This window comes from Physeter macrocephalus, chromosome 2 (genome assembly GCF_002837175.3).
Source record: "Physeter macrocephalus isolate SW-GA chromosome 2, ASM283717v5, whole genome shotgun sequence".
Taxonomy (NCBI): domain Eukaryota; kingdom Metazoa; phylum Chordata; class Mammalia; order Artiodactyla; family Physeteridae; genus Physeter; species Physeter macrocephalus.
The window spans coordinates 104911223-104921176 of record NC_041215.1 but is presented as its reverse complement, the minus strand read 5'-3'; the positions used below and the strand labels follow the sequence as shown (position 1 = coordinate 104921176).

The 9954-nt window shown below is 45.6% G+C and overlaps 1 protein-coding gene across 8 annotated transcripts in view; it reads right to left on the bottom strand.

The window, feature by feature from the left end:
• The window catches only part of CFLAR (CASP8 and FADD like apoptosis regulator), a 50540-nt gene extending 43459 nt beyond the window's left edge, over positions 1–7081 (bottom strand). Inside the window, exons 1-3 of one of the 8 annotated variants that reach the window (XM_055089389.1) lie at positions 6888–7081; positions 6632–6694; positions 3644–3690 (exon numbers count right to left, since the gene is read on the bottom strand). The gene's annotated coding sequence lies outside the window, so the exon portion shown is untranslated. The other 7 variants (XM_024124471.3, XM_007108135.4, XR_447790.4 and 4 more) reach the window with 7 other exon arrangements.
• Between the last annotated feature and the right edge of the window lie 2873 nt (positions 7082–9954).

Genomic DNA, 9954 nt, shown 5'->3' with positions numbered 1-9954 from the left:
ATCTTCCCAGACCAGGGCACAAACCCGTGTCCTCTGCATCGGCAGGCGGATTCTCAACCACTGCGCCACCAGGGAAGCCCCCAGGCGGATTCTTAACCACTGCGCCACCAGGGAAGCCCCTGCACCTGCTTCTTAAGTGAGGGTGTGCCCTAGCATCCATCTCTCACCCTGGCCTTTCTGTTCCCTCTGCCTATGGCCTCACCCTCTCCAAACAGATCTTATCAGAATGAACTTCCTGAAGTTCTTGCTTGAACCAAATCACTTTCTTAAATTCAGACCTTTCAATGATTCCTCATCTCCCATTGCAGGTTCCGATTTTCTTTGTATTCAAGGCCCCTCCTGGTCTAGCATCTGCATTCATCTCTCATTAACACACACCTTGCACTTCTGGATTCAAACAAACCTCAACAAGTTCTTTCCCGCGCCTCTGCACATTTGCCTGGATTACTCGCTTTCACTTACCTGCCTGGCAAAACCCTACTTGGTTTGCAGGGGCAGCTGAAGTGTCTCCTAAGTGTAAAGCTTTCCTGGGAAGAACTCATCTAGACTTGGTTAGTAGCTCCTTTGTTCCACCACCATATTGTGTACCTAGCTCCGTGGCACCCAGCATAGCTCCAACAGGTGACAGTAAAATGTGGTTAAATCAGGCTTTTCAGACTTTCTCCCAGAACGTCAACTTTGCCTCCAACCATCTGGTATTGAAAGCACATAACGGTCCCAGTAGACAGCTGCCAGCATGACTGGTTCCCATCATACTTAAACCTATCCAAGGACAGACATACTTAATATTCCATTCTTTGTACTGCTCTGGTCGTGGCATGCCTGAAAGCAAGGTCATGGTCACTGAGCCACAGCCTGCAAGCAAATGCAATTTCCCAGCAACATTACAAAACTGAGCCGCAGTGGGGAGAAGCCTGCCTTGCCAGCTGCAGAAAGCAGCATGCAAACCTGGAACGTTCAGGTGTCTGGAAATCCCCACTGAGATATGAAGTTGAAGGCCCTGAGGGAGTCACCCAGAAGTTTCTAAAAAGATAAAGGAGAAGGGGTTACATGATCCTTGGCAAAAAGAATGTGACCACCTCATAGGAGTTCAGTGCATCCCTGAACATAACAGGACCCACCTTCTTCCTCCTCCTCCATCCGTGTACGGAACCTGTGGGTGTGGGCTCTGTGTGTAGCAATTCGAGCAGCTAATATAATGAACCCATCTTTACTACATCTGTAGGCATTTTAACCCTAAGATAGTGTACAAAGTGCCACTTTGTGTCCTTTTCCTCCAATATTTAAAATGAGGTATTTAGTAATAGATCATCATGTGGGTTCTGATTTCTGCAATGCTGCAGAAACATAGTCTAGAAGACCATGTACTGAGGCTGAAGCATAAACACATTCCAATTTGAGATTATTTAACGTGTAGTTTTTAATTTAATATTTTTCTGTTTTTTAAATTTAATAATTTTAATGCACACTTTTAGCTACTGATACATAATGTATCAACAGCTAAAAGTATGCATTAAAAAATTATTTGGCGGGCTTCCCTGGTGGCGAGTCCGCCTGCCCATGCAGGGGACACGGGTTCGTGCCCCGGTCCGGGAAGATACCACATGCCGCGGAGCGGCTGGGCCCGTGAGCCATGGCCGCTGAGCCTGCGCGTCCGGAGCCTGTGCTCCGCAACGGGAGAGGCCACAACAGTAAGAGGCCCGCATACCACACACACAAAAAAAATTATTTGGCTTCCCAAGCACTGCATTTCAATTATAGCAAATTGCCCACAAACTATAGATGATCCCAATTATAAAATGGCAAAAAATTAGAAGGTATATTTTATAAAGTTCTTTGATGAGGCTCAGCCCCATGACTCTCAGGGAAACTCCCACAAATTTCAACGTAACATTACCTCAAATAACTTCCCTGGTTCATAACAGCTGCATACGGGCTGCAGAAAATGAAGGAATGAAAGAACCCCAGAAGGAGAAAAGATCAAGATTGAAAGGAGATCATGAATCATCTAGTTGGATACAGAAACACGAGCAGAGTCACTAGAGAAATCCATTTCACGCAGTGGCCCACTCCTCCTGAATCAAAGTTATTTTCACTAGGGCAAACTTCTCACAGAGCCCAAGCACCTCAGAGTACCTCCCCTACTCTGCCCAACCCATAATCTAATTCAAGACACTTATCTCAGTTCCCTGGACAGTATTTTTCTGTCCCAACATCTTTGCTCAAGCACTTGCCTCCAGTTGGAAAGCCCCTTCCCTCTTTTCAGTCTCTGCCTATTGAAATTCTATACCATCTTTCAAGGCATCTCTTTCTAAAGTTGTCTTGATTCCTAAATCAGGTCATCTCCTCCTGCTTCATAGCACTGTTTTTACTTTCTTCTTGAGTACTGTCATATATGGTAAGCTCCCACTCATCTGCATTAGGCCAAGCTCACCCTCCTAGGCCTTGAACAGACTGGTCATCATTACAGAGCTCCAGCAGGCCTGTACTTGTGTACTGCCTACTCATCCTTCCATAATCTACAATGAATAAGGAGCTGGTGGTGGAGTAAGAACCATATTTGGAACCTGGTTGTTAGATCTAGGAGACAAAGCTCCTGAAAGGAAGTTTTTGCAACTCTAAACAATGGGTAACAATGATGCTGTTTAAGAGCTGGGTGATGCATCATGCAGGGCTTCCTGGGAGCAGACAGGACCTCATCATGAACAGACAGAATACAATATCCCCAGCCAAGCTCACCAGACATCCCCTGGCCTTTTAGCAAAAGGTACATCTCCCCAGTACATCTGGCTAAAAACTTATCCTTTGTACTTATCACAAGTTCTAAAACTCTAAGATTTATGGGTGAGAGTTTTCATTTTGCCAAACCTCCAGGCCAGTCCTCTGTGTGTAGTATGGACTCAAAAGTGCCTAAAATTTAAAGCAGTTTTTCCTCAAGTAGGACAGTCCTCTGACATCCCCATGATTGCTGATAGCATCATACAAAATGAGAAAAATAAAAGAGAGCAAACTACATATTAAAAAAAAATACTTAGGGCTTTCCTGGTGGCACAGTGGTTAAGAATCTGCCTGCCAATGCAGGGTACATGGGTTGGAGCCCTGGTCCGGGAAGATCCCACATGCCGCGGAGCAACTAAGCCCGTGCGCCACAACTACTGAGCCTGCGCTCTAGAGCCCGTGAGCCACAACTACTGAGCCTGAGTGCCACAACTACTGAAGCCCACGTGCCTAGAGCCCGTGCTCCGCAACAAGAGAAGCCACCGCAATGAGAAGCCCGCGCACCGCAAGGAAGAGTAGCCCCCGCTCGCCGCAACTAGAGAATGCCCGCGCGCAGCAACAAAGACGCAACGCAGCCAAAAATAAATAAAATTTGTTTTAAAAAAAAAAATACTTAGACTGTATTTAAGTGCATAAATGTCTGAAAAGACAATAAACTGCAACTTTTGGTTATCTTAGGGAATGGACCCCTGCAGGCTTTCTCTATTTACTTTGCATGTATTTTAACCCAGATAATTATAATACAATTTGACTGAAAATTTTTTAAGAGAAAAAATATTACAATACAGAGTGTTAAGTGCAATCCTTTGGTAAGTGCAAAGATAGACCCTGAGTATAGGAAAGTATAGAGGAAGGGAATCCTTACTTCCTCTATGGATGGCTGTGAAGTCTTTCTCGAGGAGGTGGCAGTAGCTGAATATAAAGGAGAAACAGGTCATTTCAATCATAGTGTTTCTTACATAACTGATTTACTCTGTAATCTGTTACCACTTCCCCAGCCTGGCCCAACTGGCCTCCTCCCATTCTAGACTGTTGATTCTAGACCCTTTTCTAGGCTGCCTTGAATCCAAGTTAACTTTGCAGGTAATTTTGCTGGGTCTCCCCAACCACTCCGTGGTTTTTTTCTCTGTGGGGGAAAAAAAAAACAAGTTCAGATCCATCTCTATGTTCCCAGCACCCAGAACTCTGCCTGGCCTTGAAGAGTACAATATATATTTATACTGAATTATACTGAATTAAAGGAAAGGAGGCATTTCAGTCCATAAACACGAGTTTAATTAGCCTTTGGGGTCCTGTAAGGAAGAAATAACCAAAAAGAATTCATTCCTGAGATTGTAAAAAGCGAAAGACACTCCTGGCGACTTGGAGTGCTGTGGGTGAGTCCCAAGGAGGCTCAAGGAAAGGATGAAAGCGGGAGACTCAAGCCTTTTTTGCCGGGATCAGGGGACAGTGCCCCGACGCCCCCAGAGCTGAGGGCGACGCCAGCAGGGGGCGCAGGTCGGGGGAAAGAGTTCTTCGTCTATTCACCCCTGGGCAGCCGCCTGCTCTTCCCAATGACTTCCGCCGGGAACCTCGCCCACCCTTGCCGCCGGACACGATCGGACCTGACGCTCCAGAAAACCAGAGTTGGAAATATTTCCAGTAAGTCCCCTACATACGAACCTTCAAGTTGCAAACTTTCGAAGGTGCGAACGTGCGTTGGCGTGTCCAATCACGTAAGTTAGTTCAGGTGTCTGGCATACATGCGTGCACTTCGATAAGTGGTTATACTTTTGTATACTTTATGGTACAGTACTGTATAAAGTACAGTAGTACAGTATCTTTATTTCAAGACCAGGAAGTCCACTCGATGCAAGCCCCTGTGCCAGCTGTTGTACTGTACTACTGAACTTTTCGAGGTACTATACTGTAAGATTAAAAATGTTTTATTTTTTGTCTTTGTTTTTTATGTATTATTTATGTGAAAAGTATTATAAACCTATTACAGCACAGTACTATATACCCAATTGTGTTAGTTGGATACCTAGGCTAACGCTGGACTTAACCAACGTGCTCCGGTTTGTATGTAGGGGATTTACTTGTACTCCAGACACGACCAGGAACCGGAGGAGAGCATCGCAGGCGCCAAGAGGCGGCTTCCAAGGCAAGCATAAAGCCTCTGTGCGCTTCCTCCTAGCAGCCCGCCAGGAACGCACAGCCCAAACAAAACTTCCTGCTCCAGAACCCTCCCCCTACACCTTAAAAACTCCACAAGAACACACGGGTGTCCCTCCAGAAAGTAAACTCTCCCTTGTGTGGGCAAAGAGCCCACCTGGCATTGCGGGTAATTACTTGCGTCAGGTCAGGAACCAGTGCGCATGGCCGCTGCGCTCCGCCACCCCTGAGAGCCAGGCTGGGACCCGCCTGCCCCCAGGGATCAAACCTACTTCCATTTCAGCTGCCAATCGGCCCTCGGCCACCGCTCAAAAAAAACTGCCGCCGACTACCCTCCCGACACTCCAGTCGCGCAAGATTCCCAGCGGGCAGGGGGCAAGGGGCACCCAGCCCCTGCGGGCCTGCAGGTGGATTCACCTTCGAGAGCAAACAAATGTTAAACAATAAGTCGTTAGGAAAAGCCATTTTAATCAGGACGTCCAACCCAGAAGCTGTAAGTAAAATAAGTATTAATATTAAAAATGCAACTTCTGCATGGCAGACACATTCAAAAGTCCCTTCCAAACCCGAGTCTCTCTCGCGTTTGTTTTTTTTTTTAATTTTGGAGTTGGCCCAAGTTTTTAGCCTCTCCCCATGAAACTTTTTAAAGATTATTTAGAGGAACCACCGGAGGGAAATTACCAAAAATTCAGTTTCTCTTCTATAAAATCTCTTATCTGAAGCAGGTCAAGCCTGCCAGAGACCCGTCTGGTCTTAGTTTTAGATTATCATGGTCTGTCTGTGTCCAACAGGTTCCCTACTGGCACAACCTCTCGTTTCGTAAATAAATTTCAAATGTCAACAAATGAAAACATTCAAGAGCTTTAGCGTCCTTGAACTTACTTCCTGTTACTTGAACCAAAAATATGTTCTGAATTTCAATGGTCTTTGTTCTATTGCATTCCACTGTTAATATTTTAAAAGAATATGCCCTGACCAGACATTCCCCAGACCTTTTGAAGGGAAAAAGGGTGGCGGCGGGGAGGACAAGTTTATGTCAAGGCTTTACAAAAAAATCTTTTATCAGTCAGTCATTCCGAACCTTCCCAAGGCAAGCTATTCTTCCAATTTGCCAAAATACGCATCTCATTGCTTTAAGAAATAGGAACTCTGACCTACTTCACCAGAGAGAGTAAAAATTCTTGCCTCTCCTGTTGCTTCCGCCAAGACACACTACTGCACAAAAAGTCCTAGTTCTCATCAACTTTGCCAAAGGAAGACTGCCAGATCTTTCGAGCAGGTCTCCCCCGGAATTGAGCAACCCTCAGGATGTTCTTAGGCAGGTCCCCGGTGTCCTTAGGCAGGACAAAGCTCACGGCCCGTTTTCTAGTGCTTCCGTTTGGGGCGAGAGTCACTGGGTCTGGGCGATCCGCCGCTCCGACCGCACCGGAATCCCGGAAGACTCAAGCGCCCCTCCAGAGAATCGGAGCGGGGGCGCTCCAGCCCGCCTGGTGCCCGCGGGGCAAATCGGAGATAAGAGATCGGCGGGATTGAGTCACCTGCCAGAAGGCCCACCCCTCCCCTGGCCCCTGTCAGGCACCCCCTGCCCAGGCCGAGTGCGAGGAAGCGCCAGTCCGGGAACGCGAGAGGATGCGGGGCCCGGCATCCGGCGGGGAGCTGGGGAGGGTGGGGAGCTGCGGGGTCCCGCGCGGGCACGTACCGTCCTGCCCGCGGCTAGGCTCTTCTTTGGCTGCGACACGTCAAGACTTAACTCCTCTGATACCTAAAAATCGCAGGCAAGATGGAGGCAAAGAAACCGAAAGCCTGAAAGAGGATGTGGCTTTGCTGCCCAGTCCCGCATGCGCTCGCCTTGCTCACCCTGCTCTTCTCTCGCATCGTACAAAAGCTTTAACCCTCTAAAAGGTTGATGGTCTGACATTCACTGTGTTAGACCCAGAGACCACCCCCCCACTCACCAGCCCTTTGAGTTGAAACACTGCCGTGCTGTTCAAACCCGCCTGCCTGCTGTTTCCTGTTTACAGCCGCTCTGACTGGGCTTGCTGTGAACTCTGGGTGGTTGCCTAACTACGCAGATCTACTTGTCATTATGGACAGAACAAACTGGGAACACAAGTTCTTGTATCCAAGAGCACAGTGAGGCCAAACAAACGGAAACCTTGGAGTTTGGAGCAGAGAAAGGTTTTTTGCAAGGCCATGAAGAAGAGGAGGGGGCCCGTTCCCTAAAAAGCCTGGAGCTCCCCAAAGGGTTTCCGCAAAGCACTTAAAAAAGCCAAGTAGGGGGTGGAGGTGTCGCAGGATACGTGATCAGCTCGTGCACAGTTCTCTGATTGGCTGATGGTGAGGTAGTGGGGTGGTGTCACGGGGTGAACATGATCAGTCCTTAGGCCTCAGGAGGCCTGGGGCTCTGTGCTCATGGTCGTCAAATAGTTAACATCTTCCGTTTGTTGAAGGGGGGGGTTTTACATCTGCAAAACAACTCAGGAAATGTGCGTCAAATACTATTATCTTGATACTTCAGAGAGCAGCTAAAGCAGAGGAAATGGCGGGGGAGGCCTGTTCCACGGGAAGGCCGCGTGGGGTCCTGCTCCTTAACAGCACTTCTAGTGTTTGTTACGGATGTCTTGGAAAAATAATAAAGAGCATATGTAAAAGCGCTTTATGCTTTATTCCTCGTAACTACTTTCTTGTGATTTTTTTAAAGTTTCTAAACTTTTCTTAAATATATTTAAACTTACAAGAAAGTTGCAAAAATAATACCAAGAAAAATTCACCACCGCGTGACAGCATGAGGCGCTCTGCTGACCCACTCCCTAATGAAACTGATGAAAATTATTTTAAGACAAGGAAAAACAACCATTTAAAGCCTTGGAAATATTCCTAAAAGAGCAAATAAATATCTATTCAAGAAAATCTAGGAAAAATTGGTCAGAAAGGTGAGAATCTGTGGTATTTCAACCAAGCCCTCTTCCTCTCTTTGCCCTCTCAACTGCAAGGCAGAGTCCCCACTCTGTCTTTAAACCGGGAGCACTGGGCCTCCTCTTCCCAGGCTCCCAGTGGGAGGGGCAGATGTCAACAATTCTCACTCTGCCTGCCCCTGGCTACCTGATACAGAGCCTAAGTCCTGTATAAATGTGGTTGAGAGATGGAGGATTCTTTCTTCCATCCAGCCCCACTCATGCAACAGAGGCTGTACCTTGGGCTGGAGCGCTGAGAATACTGGGGTCCTAATCACCCTTATCTCAGCTGCTGTAGTAGTGGTTCAAGCCAGAACAAAAAAGGCAAGAGAACCTCTGGCTGCTACCGCATCCTCACCTAGAATTCAGCCTCTAGAACAGGGATGTGAGTCTGAGAGAAGCTTGCCATTGTTCCACCACCTGCTCCAAAGCCCAGACTCTGTGATTGTGCCCCCCACCGGGGATGTTTTATGGATGGTTCCATAAAACAGCTCTTAATCTCTTCCCATAGAAACTGACTTCATTTGCAACAGAGCATGGAGAAATACAAGCCAAAGGGTGCTCTCAAAAACCTGGAGGTTATGGTGATAGGCAATTGGGAGGAGATTCAAGATATGAGCTAAATTGTAAACTGGCTAGTTTGCAGGAAAGAATCAAAGATAAAGACAGCTGAGGGAAGCCCTCCTGGGGTAAGACAAATATTAGACACTGACCTCATAAACTTTTGCTTCAAAGGGGCCAGATTTTGATTGGATTTATTTGTAGAACAATATATGTACAAGCAAATAACAATAAGGAAGTTGGAGAGGGTGGAGAGGGTGGGGAGTGGGGAGGAAACAAGTACCCAGAGTTGCTACAATACATTATCTAAAATGTCCAGTTTCCAACAAAAAGTTATGAGGCATGCAAGCAAACAGGAAAGTATGACCCATACATTGGAAAAATAGCAGGCAACAGAAACTGCTTTAAGAGCAACAGGATGTTGGATTTATCAGAAAAAAAAAATTCAAAGTATTATAGCTATTATAAACATGTTCACAGAACTAAAGAAAAACATGGTTAGAGTATGATGACAGTGTCATACCAAATAGAAAATATCAATAGATATTCAGCCCCTAGAACGGGAATGTGACTCAGAAATCATAAAATTGAACTAAATAGAAACTCTGGAGTTGAAAAGTACAATAACTGAAATAACTTCATTAGGGGCTTAACAGGAGACTTGAACTGGCAGAAGAAAGAATAAGCTGACTTGAAGGTAGATGGATAGGGATTATGCAAGCCAAAGAACAGAGAAAAATGTAAAGAGCCTCAGAGAAATGTGGAACATCATTAAGCACACGAACATGTGCATAATAGGAGTGCTAAAAGGAGAGGAGAGTAAAGAAGGAGCACAAAAAAATCCAAAGAAATAATGGCTAAAAACTTTCCAAATTTATTGAAAAACTATAACTTACATATCCAGGAAACTCAACAAATTCCAAACAGGATAGATGCAAGAGATCGACAGACACAATAGAGAAAAAATGCTGAAAGTCAAAGACAAGGAAGAAATCTTGAAAGCAGCAAAAGAAAAATTACTCATTACTTACAAATAAATGCCAGTAAGATTAATAAATGACTTCTCAGGAAAAGCAAGAGAAACCAGAAGGCAATGAGATAACATATTCAAAGTGCTCCATCCAAGAAACAATCTTATGAAAGTAAGTTGGTGAAATAAGGTGAAATTTTCCCAAATAAACAAAAACTGAGCGAATTTGTGCTAGCAGACCTGCCTCACAAGAAATACAAGAAATACTAAAGGACATTCCTCAGGGTGAAAGCAAATAACCCCAGACAGTAATTCAAATTCATACGAAAAAAAGAAAAGAACATCAGAAAAGGCAGTTATAGACTGGGATTGACACATATACATTATTGGTACTATATATAAAAGAGACAACTGATGGGAACATACTGTATAGCACAGGGAACTCTACCTAATGCACTATGGTAACCTAAATGGGAGGGAAGTCCAAAAGGGAGGGGATATCTGTATGTGTATGGCTGATTCATTTTGTTGTGCAGT